This window comes from Poeciliopsis prolifica, unplaced genomic scaffold (assembly GCF_027474105.1).
Source record: "Poeciliopsis prolifica strain line A6 unplaced genomic scaffold, Auburn_PproV2 SCAFFOLD021, whole genome shotgun sequence".
Classification (NCBI taxonomy): domain Eukaryota; kingdom Metazoa; phylum Chordata; class Actinopteri; order Cyprinodontiformes; family Poeciliidae; genus Poeciliopsis; species Poeciliopsis prolifica.
Genome location: NW_026562396.1, coordinates 6074252 through 6091579, shown reverse-complemented (window position 1 = coordinate 6091579; position 17328 = coordinate 6074252). Strand labels below are relative to the sequence as shown.

Here is a 17328-nt window from a genome sequence, read left to right as displayed (position 1 = left end):
TAACTTGTTCCTCATTAGCCATTAAAGAATAAATAAACATTTCAGAAACAGTTAAGTGACCAAAATATCCACTCGTCCGTTCAATAAGTCACAAGCCCTCCATTTGCTTTAGTAAATCAACTATATTTAATAGTGCCTGATTGCACCTCTGAAAACATAGTAATGTAATTTATAAATATCTTTAAATATTTTGATATTTATTGATGATTTTGCATTGATTTTTTTTTTTTTTGTTTGCTTGGTTTTCAGTGATTTGTCATAATGACCTTCCATCCTGGAAGTTTCACTAGACTTGCTCTTTGCGTGTTAAAGCAAACTTCACATATATGACAACTTAGTCAGGAAAAAAAACTTGGCCTTGTCTAGTTGCAAACTTGCAAACTTGTTTTGCTCCAAGAAGACATTCTCCAACAAATATATAATAATTTTTTCTTCTTCTTGGATTTCACCCTTCAAAGATGCATATGTCTTCTTCCTTTGACTCGAGCATCAGTACGACTTTCGATTCAGTGAGCTCCATTTCACTGAATCAACAGACGGGTGCTAGTTCTTACCAAGCAGTTCGAGGCTATAAACCCTGTTGCTATGAGCAAACCTTTCCGTCTTTCTATTCTTATTCTACAAACAAATGAGAAGTACGTTTTTTTTCTTTTTTTGTAATTTCAGCAACCTCTCTGCTAATGAGCTTCAGCTCGAGCTGGCAGGCCAAAGAGGATTTCAGCCCTGGCTTACTGGTCAGCTTATGTCTTCTCACTCATTATCTCACTCAATATATTATTTCCAGAAAATTAGAAAGGCATTTGCAGTAAGACATTGCACTCATGCTACTTAGCAGTCAACACTGCTGCTGTATGAAAGGAAGGATATTAAAACCTACTGGCCTTTTTGCTTGAGCTGTAAATTGTCTTTCTACAACAACCTTTCTTTTTGGCTACTCTAGATTTTCTCTTGCAGAGCATGCTGATCATGTGGACTGCAGAACCATGGCACAAGGAAACTGTGAATTAATGCTTTCTGGTGACAACTTGAAATGTTGTATTTTTTTAGTTTTAACGCGACTAAGCAATTCTCAACTTTTGAATTGAGAGCTTTTGAGTTTGTGGATTCATTCAAAACTTTATGTTTTGTTGGTTTAAAAAAAAAAAAAAGTCTGAGTTTTAGATAACTAACGTAAGTGTAGCTTTAGCATATCATCCCGGTCTCAACAAATGGGTGGATGAGCTCATCGTGGCGGCACGTAACTGGTAGATGAGTCGCTAACATGAACACAAAAGCTATAAATGTCTGGGCAACATCTATTTAACTCACTGAAGATGAATACAGAAACAAAAAGCTGGACTACAGACATTTTTTATGAGCGTATTTGTGAGCCTGCCTTTTTATTATGAAATTGAATATAACTTCAGATTCTTCAATAATTTTTTTCAGGTTAACTTAGAAAGTGAGCTATTATTGTGGCAGGTTAATTTTCTAAACTACAGAAAAGCTCAAATGTGAAAAAAATTGGACTGATGTTGGTGTCTGATAGTAACACTGCTGTTGTTAGATTTACCAATGTTTTTTAAAATTTTCGTTTACAACAGCCCTACTTGGAATAATGAATTAGAATAAGTGGCTCAAACCTAGAAACACTGTTGCTCAATTGAAACGTCTACCAAGGTGTTACTGAGTTTGTTTGTTGTCTAGTCCTTGATACTTTTCATTTTTTGAATGAGAGGCATTTCAAGTTGCAATTCTGTCTTCAAGCAATAATAAAGGACTTGGTTTGCTAAGTTTCTACATAAAAAACTACAAGAGCTCTTTAAGATCCTTGAGAAGCAAAAACAATAAAAAAAAATTTCAGCAGCTTCTTATACATGTATATGATATACAATTATAATTTGCAGTACTGTAAAACAAAAAACAGTATTTAGCTGAGCTCTAGTTCCCCACTGAATTGTGCAATGCAGTTAAAAGTGTAATGGTGAGTGGCTTGTAATGTAACCACATTCCTTAACATGTCCGTAACAGCTGCTCTATCATTGTTGAATAGACTATTATTGTGATGCAGCCAACTGGATATCGTCATTGAAGTTGGGTTTGTGTCTTTATGCATCAGAGAACAAAATGATTTAATAAAAGAACTTATGTTCAAGCTTTTTAGATCTATACTGATTGTGATGTACTCGCCATTAAGACTGTTACCAGTTTGGCTCTAATCTAAATGTAATCATAGCCATGTTCTGCAGTGATCAGATAAAATGCAGCTAATCCTGGCATTGATAGATACACACACACACTGATTTCCTCAGACACCCTCCTCCTGAAATGGTTCCAGTGGACATTTGGACAGTGACAGAGGTGTGAAAGCCAAGCCACATGGACACTCTGGGTTACAAACTCGGCTACAAATCGAAAGGCTTCTGAAGTTCGTCAAACTGGCAGCGGCTTTTTACAAATCTACAAAGCAGGAAGACTACATATTTCAGACGAGGAATTCAGAACCAATCCATAGTACGATGTGTTTGTTGCCAAAGCATGTCATTGCTGCAAAAATAAAGCAGCAATGACATGCTGCTTTATTTTCGCCTTTCATGTGAGGCAAAGTGAAGGAAATGGAGATAGCTCGCAATCTGCAGAAAGACAAACGGCAATTACATTCAGGAGAGATGTCCACAGATTGGCAGTACAGCGATGCCGTGGTGGGAGATATAATTTACTTGAAGAGGCCAGGAAAAGTTGCAGAATAAAGTAGAGACAAGGTCAGTTTTGAAAGAGGCAAAAATCACTTCAGGGCTCTTCCTCTCAACAGCTCTCTTCTCCTTGGCCTCACATGTTCAGCCTTGTTACCAAATGGCCTACAGACTCTTGACATTTCTCCTGAATTCTTTAGCTGGGTGTGTCAGAGTGCTTTACATGAAATCTCACTGTGGCCTCCTTCTTCTTCTAACCTTAACTTTCTCAAAAATTGTGGGTGTTTTTTCTTTTTTCTTCCCTGAAGACTGAAGTGACCCTTTTGGAAAACAGCAGGTGTTGTAGAAGTGGGGGCAGGGTTGTCGAGCTGAAGTGTGATTGGAGTAGGACATGCAAAATAAGGCTAAATTTAGCGGTCTCAACAAGAGTGCCGTTAATAAGTCAGCTTGTTTATGTAAGAGATGCACGAAGAAACTAAAACACAACAAAAGCCGATATCAAAACGTGCTTATTTCCTCCATTTCTTTTAAACAAAAAGGCTTTTCAGGCTCTGACTCGTTGGCTCCGCTAACACAGCTGTGCATACTCCTCAAATTAATTCTTGTTTTTTTTTTTTTTTGATGCGGTGACTGTGGGATTTGAATGTGAGCTACATGGCAATCACTTATTCAGATTTGTTTAGCATTCTGTACTTAGGATCATTTTATAAGACCGACTAATATGACTCTGATCAAGCAATAAAATAAAGTAGTTGTGTTCTTTCACACTTGATTTATTTATTTATTTATTTATTTATTTTTTAAGAAAAATGCAATACAAAAATTCTGTGCTATTTGAAATTTGTAATATGAATAAGTGGATACTTTCAGGATACTTTTTTATGTTTCATTGCTACTATGAATTTTTTTAGTTCAATGTTAGATAATTTTAAGCTTGTTTTCCAAAGCTGCCTTTTGCTAGTGTGAGTACAGACAGTTGTGGTGCATGTGCAGCTCAAGTGGTTGAGCTATGAAACAATGAGGACTCATCTTCTGCTGTTGTGTACAAAATCAAAGCAGAAAAAATTCAAAGCTTTTCAGTGGAAATGTAACATCCAGGGAAAATTACCTGCCTATTTAGTCGACCTGCTTCCTCATTTCTGTTTCCAGGTCGGGGAAGGAAGTACAGATCAGGTTGTTTTCAAAACTTTTGCATCTTTACATTACAACGTTAAACCACAGTTCAAATCTCAGGCTTCCTCCTTTAACAACCCTCTGATGAGTTATGGGAAGCGATGTAGGTTTGGACTCTTATTAATAGTTTTCAGGGGTTTTTTTTTTTTTTTTTTTTTTTTTCAAATGTTTTTACATTGCAAATATCTAGTAGTGAGCGTGTCCGAGTTGGGGAGGGAAAAAAACAGCCCCTAAACACTGCGATGCTCTACTTCTCACTAGTTGTTTCTATTTCTGGCCGGCTGGATTGCTTTTCAGTCCGAATTTATGACATTTCAGGACGAAGCCTTTCTGATTGACAGATAATGATAAATGCATATGCAGAACAGAGGGGAGAAGAATAACCCCTTACCTCTCGTCTGTCCCCAGAGCTTCTTTGTTCAGCTGCCTTTATTTTTTCATTCCATCATATCTGCTGTAGATTGAGCGATATGTACCATCAAAGCCTTTCAGAGCCTTCCCACTCTCTTCCAAAATCCTTTTTATTTTCAACAGATTCAGCTGCTTAATATTCCTTAGCAGTCTGTGGCCTTTTTACAGAACTAACAAGGTTCTGAAGATGCAAGTCTTGTCTCCATGTGAAAGACAGCTGGGGCACAGCCCTCTTCTTCTTCTTTTTTTTTTTTTTTTTTGTGGAGCTCATGCCGCAGTGTCTGTGCTGCTAACAAGTTCAGAGCTGCTCTCAGACACAAAAGCAAGTGGGAAGTTGCTTATGTTATTTATATTTTTATTGGATATTGTTTAATATTTCTAGTGAAAATTTGTCAAATTAAAATTTCACAGTTAGTTGTGTGTCTTTTTAAACATATTTATTAGCTTTGCTTTAATTCCACATTATTAATTTAGTAATTAGAATGACAACCATTGTGTTGACTCTTGAGCCAGTTCAGCATGTAATTAAATGCAAGGGTTGTAAGAGTTATTAAATGCAAACATTAATCAAAGAAGCAAATACAGTATTTTAATCCAGTCTTTGCCTGGCATAGTTTGCACGTTTGCATACACGCAATTGTTATGATTAGAGTTGAGCAATATATTGAATTCAATTTACATTTTAATATCAGTGTATGTAATATTGAAATCACAAATGACTTCTTGTACACAATTGTTATGAGGATCCTATGATGCAGCTATCTTTTGTTCACAATTTACATATAGATGATACATTTGGCCAGCTGGATGGAGCTCAACTGACCTTAATGGCTGCATTAGGTGCTTATTTATTGTGTATATCTGAGACATCAGATCTCGGCAAAAAATACAGGCACATTGTTTCAAGGTGGAGTAAGAAAAAATGTGGATTGTAGGGTAAATCACAATCAGTTTTGTCAAAATATGAAGCTTCAGCTTTAGCAGCACATAAAATCCTCTGTGGTATTTGCATTGACCCTTTTTAAGCACTTATATTTACAATGTTTACAATGTGTTTGAAACGAACTTGCAGAAGTCTTGGCTTCACAAAAGTAGTGGAAAATAATATATCTGCTAAAAAAATGGTGAATAAATACCCAAATAACTTTTTTAAATGAACATTGTGTGCACAAAATTATTATCTGTTTTCTAAACTAAACATTTGTTCAGTAAGACATTGTTCCACTATTTGACAATCAGTTCAGTGACGTTTTATTGCCTGCCGGAGGTGACCCATGAGTGACATGAATTTCAAATGAAAAATCAAAAGTTGTAAAAACGACCAAATTGTAGTCTGCCCTATTTTTAAACAACTCCATAAACACACACAACTTTATCATTTGTGCCTATGTAGCTGCAGTTTGAAACGTCTTACAAGCTTAATGAGGCTTAATGAGCCCTAGGCTTTTTACTAATTTATTTCTGTTGCTAAATGTAGTTAGTCTTAACCTATTTTCTCATTCGGTGACTTATAGCATGATTGTAAGTGCCAGCTTCTGCCTACAAGCTTGAAAGAGTTCAGCACAGAAAGTACCACAGAGTGTTGACAGGCACCATGGGTATTTGCTCAGCTTCCAAATCTTTCCTTCTTATTTACCTTGAACTTAGTTTTCTCATGCAGCTTGTATGTGGCGGTTCTTGGTCTAAAACATATCTTCCCTAGAACATTTTGGCTTCCAAGTTTCTTGTTTTTTTCAGTTCTTGTCATATACCAACTCCACCTGCTGCTACAGCGCATGCTTGGTCTTGTGACTTGTTCCTCAGTCAGCAAGCTTGGTCTGAGAGGTTGTAAACACTGTTTTTTAAAAACAAGTTTAGTATGAACCAAATGTAGCATCAGACCCGCCCCTAAGAGGCAGCAATCGTACCCCTGGATGCAAGCAACGGCCCTCTAAATACCATCAGATTTACTATCTATATTCCTAAATGCTTGTGACAGCCACACTGTTTCTCACAGCATGTGACCCATACCCACTGAAACACTCTTTGTTTTGCTTAATCCACTGTGAAAATTGCCCTAATGTTTCGAGAGCTGGAGGAGGTTGCATGGGAATGGTGCTGTGGGAGGATATCCCAAGGACAACAAATTGGTTTGGGATATCAAGTTTGTAGTTTTTACATTGTGGTATACATGAAGCCTGAGTCCTAAATATTAAGACGTTCACTACTGAACATTTCTTCAGTTTGCTTTCAAGCTAAAGAATGTAATTTTTTCCCCCCATTTTGCTGACAATTGTGAAAGGAAATATGTCATTAATATAACATAGGATAACCTAAAATACTTAAAAGACATACAAGTGAATTTAACATGAAAGCCAAATTTATTCCAGTAATTTCCATTTTTTTGAAAAACGGAAAATTCAATTTCTCAAAAAACTGGAGAACAGAAGAACCAATAAATAAATAAATAAAAATGTGCATACAAATGGGCCTTTTAAAGTTAAGTATTAATTAGCATATTGCTATGTACAATATATACACTTCCTACCTGTTCATGGGTCCTTTTGCATGAAATGCTGCATAGAGGCGATCTGCTTGTTGTTTTGTCGGGGTGTTTGGGAAGCCGGGGTTACTTAAATAATGACCCCGAGCTCATCTGCATTGCTGACTCCGGTGTCTTTCGTATTCCTCTTGACAATAGTCCATCGATTCTTTATGGGGGTGATGGAAATTTGTTGGACAATCAAGTTCTTTAGCGCGGTTATAGGTTCCTTTAGGCTGTATGGACCAATGCCAAGTTTTGCTGGAAAATGAAAGCAGCATCTCGTTAAAGCTTGTCTGATGAGGCAGCATGAAGTTCTCTAAAGTTTACTCATGGACAGCTTCAGTAGATTTGGACTTGATGGAGCATAATGGACCAACAGTGGAAGATGAATTGACTCCTCAAAGCAATTCAGACAAACTTTGCACTGACTGTGCATTCACACTCGCCTGTTTAGTTCACTTTTAATAAAATTCTTGTTTTATTAGTTTGATTTGATTTAACTCTATTAGGCTCTATTTTAGTCAAACTAAATTTGATTAAAATTTTATATACAAAAACTTTGTGTATAAAGACTGGTTCGTTTGGGGAAGTGTGAATGTACAATCGAACTTTGATGCGAACCAAAACAGCAAACTAAAAGCCTTGGTCTCGGTTGGTTGAAGTGAACTCTGGCAAAGTTTGAATTCCTATGTGGATGCAAGTGGACCAGAGATGACTCCAAACCAGGACGGGGAGTATAGCCCAGGGCTTTCTGTGTCAATAGAACCAAAAGAAACACATGAGTCTAACACTAGAGGGCAAAAATGGCTCATGGTTTTTCAACAAAGACAAAGAGAAATCCTTCAAAGGAGTCTGATGCCACTGTTTTGTGTACATTTTGAGAAGAAGGAAGTTGCGCTCATGTCGTCTTTGGTCATTTTTGTGTTGTTTCCTTCAGTAGTTCTTGGTTTTCAATTAGTTTGGATTGTTTGACACAGTGCAGTGTGAAAGCGAGCCACACCATTTAAAAATATAACAAATATTGTAGTTTTGGTCCCCAATCGAACAGAGTTTACCAGACTATCAGGTCTGAAAACACCCTGAATCTCAAGAAACTTGGGAAAGAGAGACATCTCCCAGTTTAAAATTTTGAATATGTTTACTGTTGTGTGTAAATGACATTGAAGCTTTATGAAACCATAAAATGTTGAAATACATTTTTAATATTTGTTATTAACTTCAGTGACATAAAAAAAAACATGTCTTTACCAGTTTAGCTAGTTTAACTTTAGTTTGGAGAAGAGATTTCCACTTAATCAGGTCGCTCCGGCTCCACATCTTGGATCTCTGCTAATTTCGCTCTATGCTCGGCACGCTCTGAGCTCTGATAATTCTGCGGGCATCAGATGGCCGCTGATGGCTGGCTCCGTCGTGGTATCAGTGGTGCGATCATTAAATGTTTTGCCAGCCACTCACTCCTAAGGGAAAATGAATGCATTATGAATGGCCAACAGATGGGTCTTCGGCCCTCATTTTCTTACCCTGACTACTAGTTGTTATAGATGGCTGCATGTGTCTGGGGGCAGCAGATGTGGAGCAACTATAATAATTAATGAGAGAATATCTGTCCCAGTCAAACTGTTGGAAGACGCATCCTGAGGCTAATGTTTAAAACGTTTTCACTGGAGAGAGCCATAAAGTTGGTCTCGATGACTCATGCGTGAGGCGTCAACCTCTTCCTTCAGACAGGTCAGTAGAATTGGACAGTATGTAAAGGCAGTAATGTGTATCAGCCCAGTGCTAATTGATATGCTAATGTAACCTTGAAGAGAGGCTAAGCTGTTTGACCTTCATTTCCTTTGATGACACTTTGAAAGATGATTTTAAAAACTTATTCCTTGAAAAATGCCATGGAAATCACCTCTTAACATTGAGTTTAAAATTATTCTTACACCGTCTTCGGCATAGTGAGGAAAGCATCTTCTGTGCTGTGCTAGTTCTATGATGTGTATCTTTCTCTTAATTGGGTCTGTGATACTTTCTATGTTTACAGCATTGTCTGAAAGATGAAATACATAGAAGGGAAGAAAGGGTATTGATATGTTAACTTCATTTGTCAAGTTGTTTTAAAAGGTCTTTCCCAATTCCGTATTATTTACAGGAAATTGGTTGCCGCACTTTGTAATCCATCACTGGAGCTCTTGATCACTGTGCACATCATGTCATTGTAAGTGTATTAATCATTTCACTCAGTTATTACACAAGTGACCTTCACCGTGTGACGCCGACTCTCGTCCTTGAATCTTGATGAGTTTAGGAAGGTTGTGGGTTTCGTCCGCTGTCTTTAGTTTTCTGGCACTGATGCCATGTGCTAGTTATCGCTCTCCATGTGTTTCAGTCTGATAATTAGCTTCTCTAAAGAGAACAAAGTATGAACTTGAATTGAGAGAATCAGTTCTACTGTCCTATTTAAACCCTGGCTTTTCTGTCATCACTAGATGTTTTGATGGTCACTTTTTTTGTTGTTTTCTCGGCGGGATTAGGGTCATCATAGCATAAGCAAACCTAAGCTCAATAAAAACAGATGTTGCACATTCCTGCGTACCTTGCAGCAAGTAAATGAAGCCACAAATTAGACCACATCATCAGAAGCATGACAATCTGACTGCTTTAGGGACATAAAATTTGCAATCTGTTAAGTCTGCAAGGGGAGATGATTTAAAGAGAAGAGAAAACAAATTTTATATTAAAACATTGCAGAATATTTTGTAGCGCTTAGTGTGTTCTTTTCATCGCATTATGCCTGGCTCGGTTTTGATGTGACTGAACACGACTTCTCCCAAAAGTGATGTAGGGAAGAAGCAAAGTAGTGCACAAAAAAATCCCCAAGAACGCAAAAGAAAGTTTAATGCTTAACAATCTCAGCAGGAGGTCCTGCGTCTCCCCCTGCGTTCAAATGGCACATGCTCATGCCTTGAAATGACACCAGAAGAGTTGCAGGATAAGCCTCAGGAAGAGAGAACCGCACTTGGCAGACATTTACTTTTTCTTTACAAATTTACCTTCTTCCTGCAGTACACCTGCCTCAGAGAGCATTAGTGCTGTTACACGGTAGCCAGGGATTATTGATTAACATTGCTGCTGACATTTCTAGTTCCTGTATACTCATGCTGGATGGTGATGCTCTCTTTTCAGCCTTCACATAGACTACTATTGTTTTTATCTCTTCAGACTTATGTTTTGTTGAAAAAAATCAACTGTTTTTAATTTCAGATTATTCTCTGTACTGCGTAGTATGCACAAGTTTCCACCCAAAATCCAGCATCCGCTTTTATCATTCCTACATATTTTAAAAAGACTTTTTCCACAGGAAAGTCTGTTTTGTTTTTGTGTTTTACCTGCTTGTGTAATTAATACAGCTATGGAGTGTGTTTCATCTTGGCACAATAACTACATGGGGAAAAATACACAAGATGTTGGATTTAAAAAGGCTTCAGATCTGTTTTCCTCTTCAAATATTGTCGAAAATTGCAATGGACCATGCAGTGACAGAAGGGTGTCCAGCTGGTTTCTTTGCTCCAACATCTAATTAAAGTGCTTTGCAAATGACCACATTTTATGAAATGATCAATATGCTTTCTTTGATCTAGCAATTTAGCACCGTCTTTAATTTAATAACATGTTTCCACTGGGGATGGAAACGACTCGGTTACATAAATTGCAGAGGAAACCATCCATGTCACACTCTCCACATACACACTGATGGATTGGCTGTACATTAATGACTCTGCTATTGAAAAGCCTATAAATTAATCATGGCAGAAATTAGAAATGTGCATTTGCGTTGGGTTATTAATTTATAGTGCATCAGTGTCCAAATCCAAAAGTCCAGTATTACAGCTGATAATTACATTTGTTTATTAACTGAATTGTAAAGCTGCTTTAGATCAATGGTCCAAAAGAATCTATATTGATTTCTTTTACGTACATACAGCCAGCCTAAATCATGACGCTCTCTGACAGGGTCGGGCAATTAATTTTCACAAATGGCCACATAAGCAATTATAACTGTAATCTAGGGCCAAACCACTGACTAAACACCATTTTCGTTCGACTCTATGTGTGATAGTAAATTGTTAATAAAATCTGTTATCGTCTGAATACAGTAGACCTTGCAGTTGAACAAAAAAATGTGACCCTATGCTAATAGCTAAGGTTTCTTGTTTACTTTTCGTGGAAAATACTTGTGGGGGAAAAAAATTGTCAAAAATGATCAAGGTCATGTTTTTCGCAGCTTACTCAAATGATTTCAATTTGAGGTGCAATTACTGCAAACCTTTCTAGATCTATTTCTCTCAATCTGAGTGTACCACTTTAACTTTTGCATGGTTCAGGTCTTTTTCAGCCCTTTAGAAATGTTTGTTTTCCGATTAATGTAATCACTGAATTCAAGATATATACTTTTCTAAAACCTATAAACACCTTCAACTTTTACCTTGTCTACTGTTTTAATATAAAGGAAAGCAACAGAATATTGCATAACGGCTTATACCTAATTGATACAGTAAAAATATTGTTACGTTGTAATTGGTCATGAATTATTAGACATATTATTTGGACGGAAACATTTTCTTTCATAAAATTTTTTCTGTTGTATTAAATGTGGAAAAAAAATACAACCTCAACAACAGCTGAGACATTTTTGTCATTTCTGTGCCAAAGAAAACATGGTTCCAATAGATTTGGAAGAATTCCTTAAATCTTTAGCCCAGCAGTGCTTTTGCCTTCCTTGCTGGTGGGAAATGTGATATATTATAGCTGATAAAGGATTTTCTTTATATATATATACAGACACCCTTGCTTATCATCTATGATTCACATTTGAACGCTGTCCACTTTTCAACTCATAATAATGGAGTTTATATTTCCTCCCGTCATGTGTAGGTGCTGAAGCAGCTGCAGGCAGCAGAAGATCGAGCGGAGTGCAGACTGTGGTGAAGGTGGACGGGATGTCGACCCAGCTGTTTATTTCTTTGTGAAAGATCTGAGGAGGTCAGTCACCATTCAGTTGTCTTTGTCACAAATCAGGGTCTCTGTTGCCGTCAAGCTCAAAAAAGTACACAGAGAGAATCTTATTTGTTAGACGTCTTTGAAGCAAGCCTCTTGACTACGACCTTGATCTGACATTGACTGTTTTGCAACACACCTTATCTACTCCTCGGCATGCAAATATCCTCTTGACTTCATTAGCCAAATTATCTCTAGCATCCTCTAACTGCATGTGAACTATGAAAGTGACCTAGTCTTTCACATGGGTTCATTACCTTTTATACACAGATAATTGTCTCACTGGAGAAGCCCGAAACACGTCCTACCTTTTATGCAGTCAAACATAATTTCCCACCACTGATGATTTCTGAAGGACTGTTTAAGGTTGGTCTGTATATCTTCAATATAGCTGTTAAGTTTTCCATACTGTTTTGTTTTATCCCTCTGTTTTAGCTCTGACCATTTGACATGGTAAAACATCTCATTTTACAGAATGAGAGGTTTCTATTTGATAAAATGAACAATAAAATGGTTATCGTTTGCAGCTGAAATTAAACTACAAATTTTCCCTCTGCTAGTTCTGATTTTTGACTTTGTTTATTGTTTAACTTGTTTATTTCCTGTATTGGAGGATATATGCAGAGAGGACACAGACAGTAAAAAGAAGCAATGTAGTTTAGTGTAAAGAAAAATTCACCTAAAACAACCAAACACACTCAAAATGGACTACTTCAAGGTCATAAAAGCTGATTTCTCCAAATGGCCCTCCATTTTAGCCATTTTTTACAATATGTGACCTTGTAGAAATGCAGACTTATGGTCTATGTTGGTCATTGAGTCACAACATTTTTGACAATACAAAAGTTTTTTTGATCAGTTTTGATCTCGTAAGTGGACTCATGAGAACAGTCATTCTCACAGTCTGTGTCATTTGGTCTTGTTTGTTTCGACAGTTCAAGCCGAGGCTCCTATTGACAGTAAATATATCTGTGAGCACTAAATCTTGCCTCTACTTTAGAGAGCATTTACATCCCTGCTTTCTCAACATTTTCCAGGCTCGCTTTGTGCTGGTAGGACAAGCACTTTGCTTGACCTCCCTCTCAAACAATCCTGTGATTTTTCTTTTATAACCCCTTCGTTTGAGTCATGGCTGTCTTAATCCCCCTGCAGACTTCAGCTATAAGCTTTGTGGTAATGCCTTGCCTAATCCTCTTCAGTAAAACACACTCACGAATTAAGCTCAAAGCAGTTTACTCACTTACCGGCTGCTTCTGAACAAAGCATGATTGTTGTTTACGATTCAGATTTGTGTCTGTGTGACTATTTCTTAAAGGTCCTTCTAATTTTGCAATCTTCCCTTTAAGTAATTTAGAATAAAAACAATTTAAAGTTGTTTTTTTAATTTTTTAAAATTTTTATTCTTGGTAAAGTTTTGCTAGGATTCAATGCTTCTAAAGCACTGAACAATTTTTTATTTATTTTTTTTATTTTTTTGGTATTCATTTCTTTTTATTCACCTGTGGTACCGGTAACTGCTAATGGCAGGGCTGGTTAGTAACTAGTTACATTTACTCAGTTACATTTTTTACGTGAGTACGTTTACTTGATGCTTGAGTAAAAGTTTTGAATACTCTAACCACCTCTGATCATTGAACAGCCACTAATGTAGGTAATTAGCTTTGAGTCTGTCAGACACAGGAATCTTTTAAGGTAACAAAATGTTTTGCTTACTATCCAAATATTAGACCCTAAATATTCCAACTTATTATGATTTTCACCTGTAGTTTTTCCATCTCTTAGCAAAACATACTGAAGATGTAAGCTCATTATAAATTCTGAGTGACACGTTGCAATTGTTTCTTCTGCCTCCAGTTTTATACTTGTCTTTTGAGTCTTGGCAAACAATAGAGGTACTATTGCTGTTTTTATAATTAACCATTTAATATGCTTGCTTGTCTCTCTCACTAAATCAACACATAGCCTGCAGCTCTTTTGAAAAAAAAAAAAGGAAAAAAAAGGAGCAGTCTCTTTGAGTTACTTTTTTTATTTTATTTTTTTTATCAAATTGCAGACTCACACACATAATAGAGAGCCCAGAATAAAGCAGCAGAATCACAAGAAGGTAAAACAGCTTTGACATGTGCCGTACAGAAAAGCAATGCCCGTGAAATCTTATGTCGCTGTAACTGCACCTTTTTTGATGACATAGCAGCTAACATGTTTTATTCTCCGGACAAGAGCCATACATATCTCGCAGAATAAAACAACAGACAGCTAGGTATTAAGTTTGCTACAGATTAAGTAGTAGAATATGTGTAAATGACAGAAAAACAACTTCAGCTCGAATCGAATACTTAATTTCCTGTTGCCAGAGCAGAATAGATAGATTGTCTCTCAGCAGGGGAATTCCAGAACAGAACCAAATTGAAACAAATACCCAGAGATTATTAGAAATGTTCATATTGAAGGATAGAAACTGGATAAACCAGGCAGTAAAAAATAAATCAAAAATTGTTCTTCAAGCTGCTGTAGGCAACTTTTATCAAAAATGTTTTCTTATGTATTTAACATTGTCATTGTGTTGGGACAGTATGCGACTGATAATCTGAAACAGAATCAAGCTCCTTTGCCTTTGTGCTCCTAGTCCCATCTGCAAAAATGCACAGATCAATCAGCGGCAATCACTCAGAGATAGGAGGAGGGCCTTAGTGCTGTCAATCATCCTGATGTGTGCACTACTCACGCTCTTCCCTTTGCTCTCTGCTACACTACAGCTCCTTTTAGCATCACATCAGGATGCTATGGTAACCAGCAGCCTGCTGTGGATACTAGTTACCATAGCCACTGATGAAAGACAATAAGCCAATTTTCCTGTAATGTAAGTTGTTTTTCTGCCATTAACACAGAGGTAGCGTGTACATGAGCCTCATTGATGGCGCTAAGACCCTCCAGTCCTTGCTCTGATTGGTTGTTTCTGACTGAGTAGTGTATGGACCCGGGAGGACCTCAGGAAAGAGACAGAGGATTATCTGTCTCATGTTATTCTGTCACGATAAAGTGAAAAAAAGGAAACAGAATTTTTGATGTAGTTTTGTGATAAAGTTACAAGCTGCCTTGGATACACCCTTAAGGACTCTCGGTGTTCTAATCAGACTGTAAAACTAAACAGAAACGCATAATACCTACTTATTCACACACGCAATCTTTAAATGAGCTGAAATGCCTCTCAGCTGCAGAATAAGCTGATTACTTACTGGCTGTCACAGATTGGTGCCTTACTTCTCCAGTGGAGGAGCGCACTGAAATGCCTGGAAAATTTGCTAAAGAGACAAAACCCCTAAACTTTCATCTGTTCCAATTCCAGCCCAAGAGTACTTCACAAGCACTTGACAATTTAATGCTGACTGCACATGAATTTAGGGGGGAAAAAAGAAAAAAAAAAAACTCATGGCACGCATCTTTAAGATCATTGCCTTCTTCACATTTCACTTTGGCAGTCGATGCCTCTAACAACACACCTGCATTGTCTCCAACCCACACTCCTTTACAAATGATAAAATGTGCATCTAAGATAAATGACACTAGCGCCCAAACCAGCACGCAGCAGAAAGTGCTTCAGTACATTCTCATTAACCCATAGCGTGCCAATCATTGAGATCGTAGTTACAAGTCTGTGGTTTCACAGCTCATTTCACCCTGGAGTTTCTCCATCCTATCCTCATCCATCTCCATCAGCTGCCTTCACCTAAATGTCTAATTTCAGGGCCTGCCAGCTAGTGTGCTGTGGATTATAGTATGTAACCAGAGTTTATAGCAAAGCCTCCATAAAGTTTGTTTGCCCAGAGTATGGAAGAAAATGTACTTTGTATAGTTTCAAGGATTAGTCTATTTAACATGGTCTAAAGAGGTTTGTTGGAAAAGACATTTTGACTCAAGATTAGATAAGGAGCCGGCACTGTTCATAATTCACTTTGCATAGCATTAATGTATTTTAAATGCAGTGTAAATGGATTTTAAGATTTGGGTTTGTTTAGCTGAGCTGCTGCTGCCTTTGCTGTATTTAAGTGAAGAGGGTTCTCTGGCATCTTGTTCATTACACAGTCAGAGCTCCTTGCTAAATTATAGATTTTATTTAGTCAGATCTCCATTATGTCCCAGCTGCCTAAACAAAATTTACTAGATTACTGCTACAGTATTTGGTGTTTAAAGTAATAAATCAGTAACTAATTTGATATATATACTAGCTATTTACTACATTTTTTAAGACTTACAGGTTCCCTATTTTGTATAAGCAATCTGTGGTTGTTGTATGGCAACTTTACTTAGTCTTGTTCAGATAACCTAATCTTTGCTGGATGACCATCTCCATATAGGGGCCCGTTAATATTAAAGGTGTGCTGCATCAGGGTATTAAGAGATCCTTTCTATAATCACAGCAGCAAACATCTGTTCACAATCATTTTAACGTGCCTGATGTTCTGAGATAACAGCAAAGATCTAAAGGCAAAGGTGTTTCCTGTTTCTGCTGCAGTGTGAACTTGTCAGCGTTAACTTTAGCAAAGTTAGGTATTCTTGCCAGACTGAAAAATAATTTTTGTTTATTTTGAGTCGGGGGGTTCATTCCCAAACAATGAAACATCCAAGGCCTCACATTCTTTTCATAAGCCATTGCAGAGGGGTAGGATATTATTTTTGTTACACCTTTTAAGCTATAAAGCATATACAAGTTCCTCTCAAAAACAAACAAAATGACTCCATATTTGTTTATAAAATTCAGATCATAATGATTCATTACACACACACACACACGCACACACAGTGTGACAACATTGAAAACTTTATTCCTTGTCATTTGGGGATTTGGGCTTAGAGCTCTCAACTCAGTTTCATAAAATTTGATTTTTATGTAACATCAGTAAGAAAAGTATAAATAGAACAGAATTGTCATGCTTCTGAAAAGCATGTTTCCTTACATGCACTCAATACTGGTAGCTCCTTTTGCATGAATTCTTGTAACAGTGTGGTGTGTCATGGAGGCGATCAGAGTGTGGTTCTGCTGGGGGATGGTGGAAGGCCCGTTTGGGTTTGAGATCAGCCTTCAGATCATCTGGAGTATTGAGTCTGTTGTATCAGGTTAGGGAAGTTTGCTGGCCAGTCGAGAACAGGGACACCATGGACAGTAAAAGGTACCAAAAACTGGTTCAGGGATGCAAGTTATCTATTAATAAAGTTGATTGTTCTCATTGGTCGACTAACGATTAAGTGATAGCCATTTCCTTAAAAACAAACATTTTCTCTTGTATCAAGTGGGTGGACAGTCTTTCCATAACACAATGGGCTATTTTTTTTCAAAATATGCTACATTTATTATCATTATATACTGCATCCTCAGTCCACTCCTCGTGAAGCTCCCTCAAATTTTATTCTTAAACATAAAGCTTATTGAAGCTTAATCAGTAAGTAGTGTAATTACTAAATGTGGAGAGCTCTTGACATAAGACATTAATACCATCAGTTGGT

General features: G+C 37.2%; 1 protein-coding gene across 1 annotated transcript in view; it reads left to right on the top strand.

Moving 5' to 3' along the window:
• Nucleotides 1-17328, top strand: part of glceb (glucuronic acid epimerase b) — a 53614-nt gene that overhangs the window by 12444 nt on the left and 23842 nt on the right. Inside the window, exon 2 of the mRNA XM_055044823.1 lies at nucleotides 11704-11811. The gene's annotated coding sequence lies outside the window, so the exon portion shown is untranslated. The remainder of the gene's footprint in view (nucleotides 1-11703; nucleotides 11812-17328) is intronic.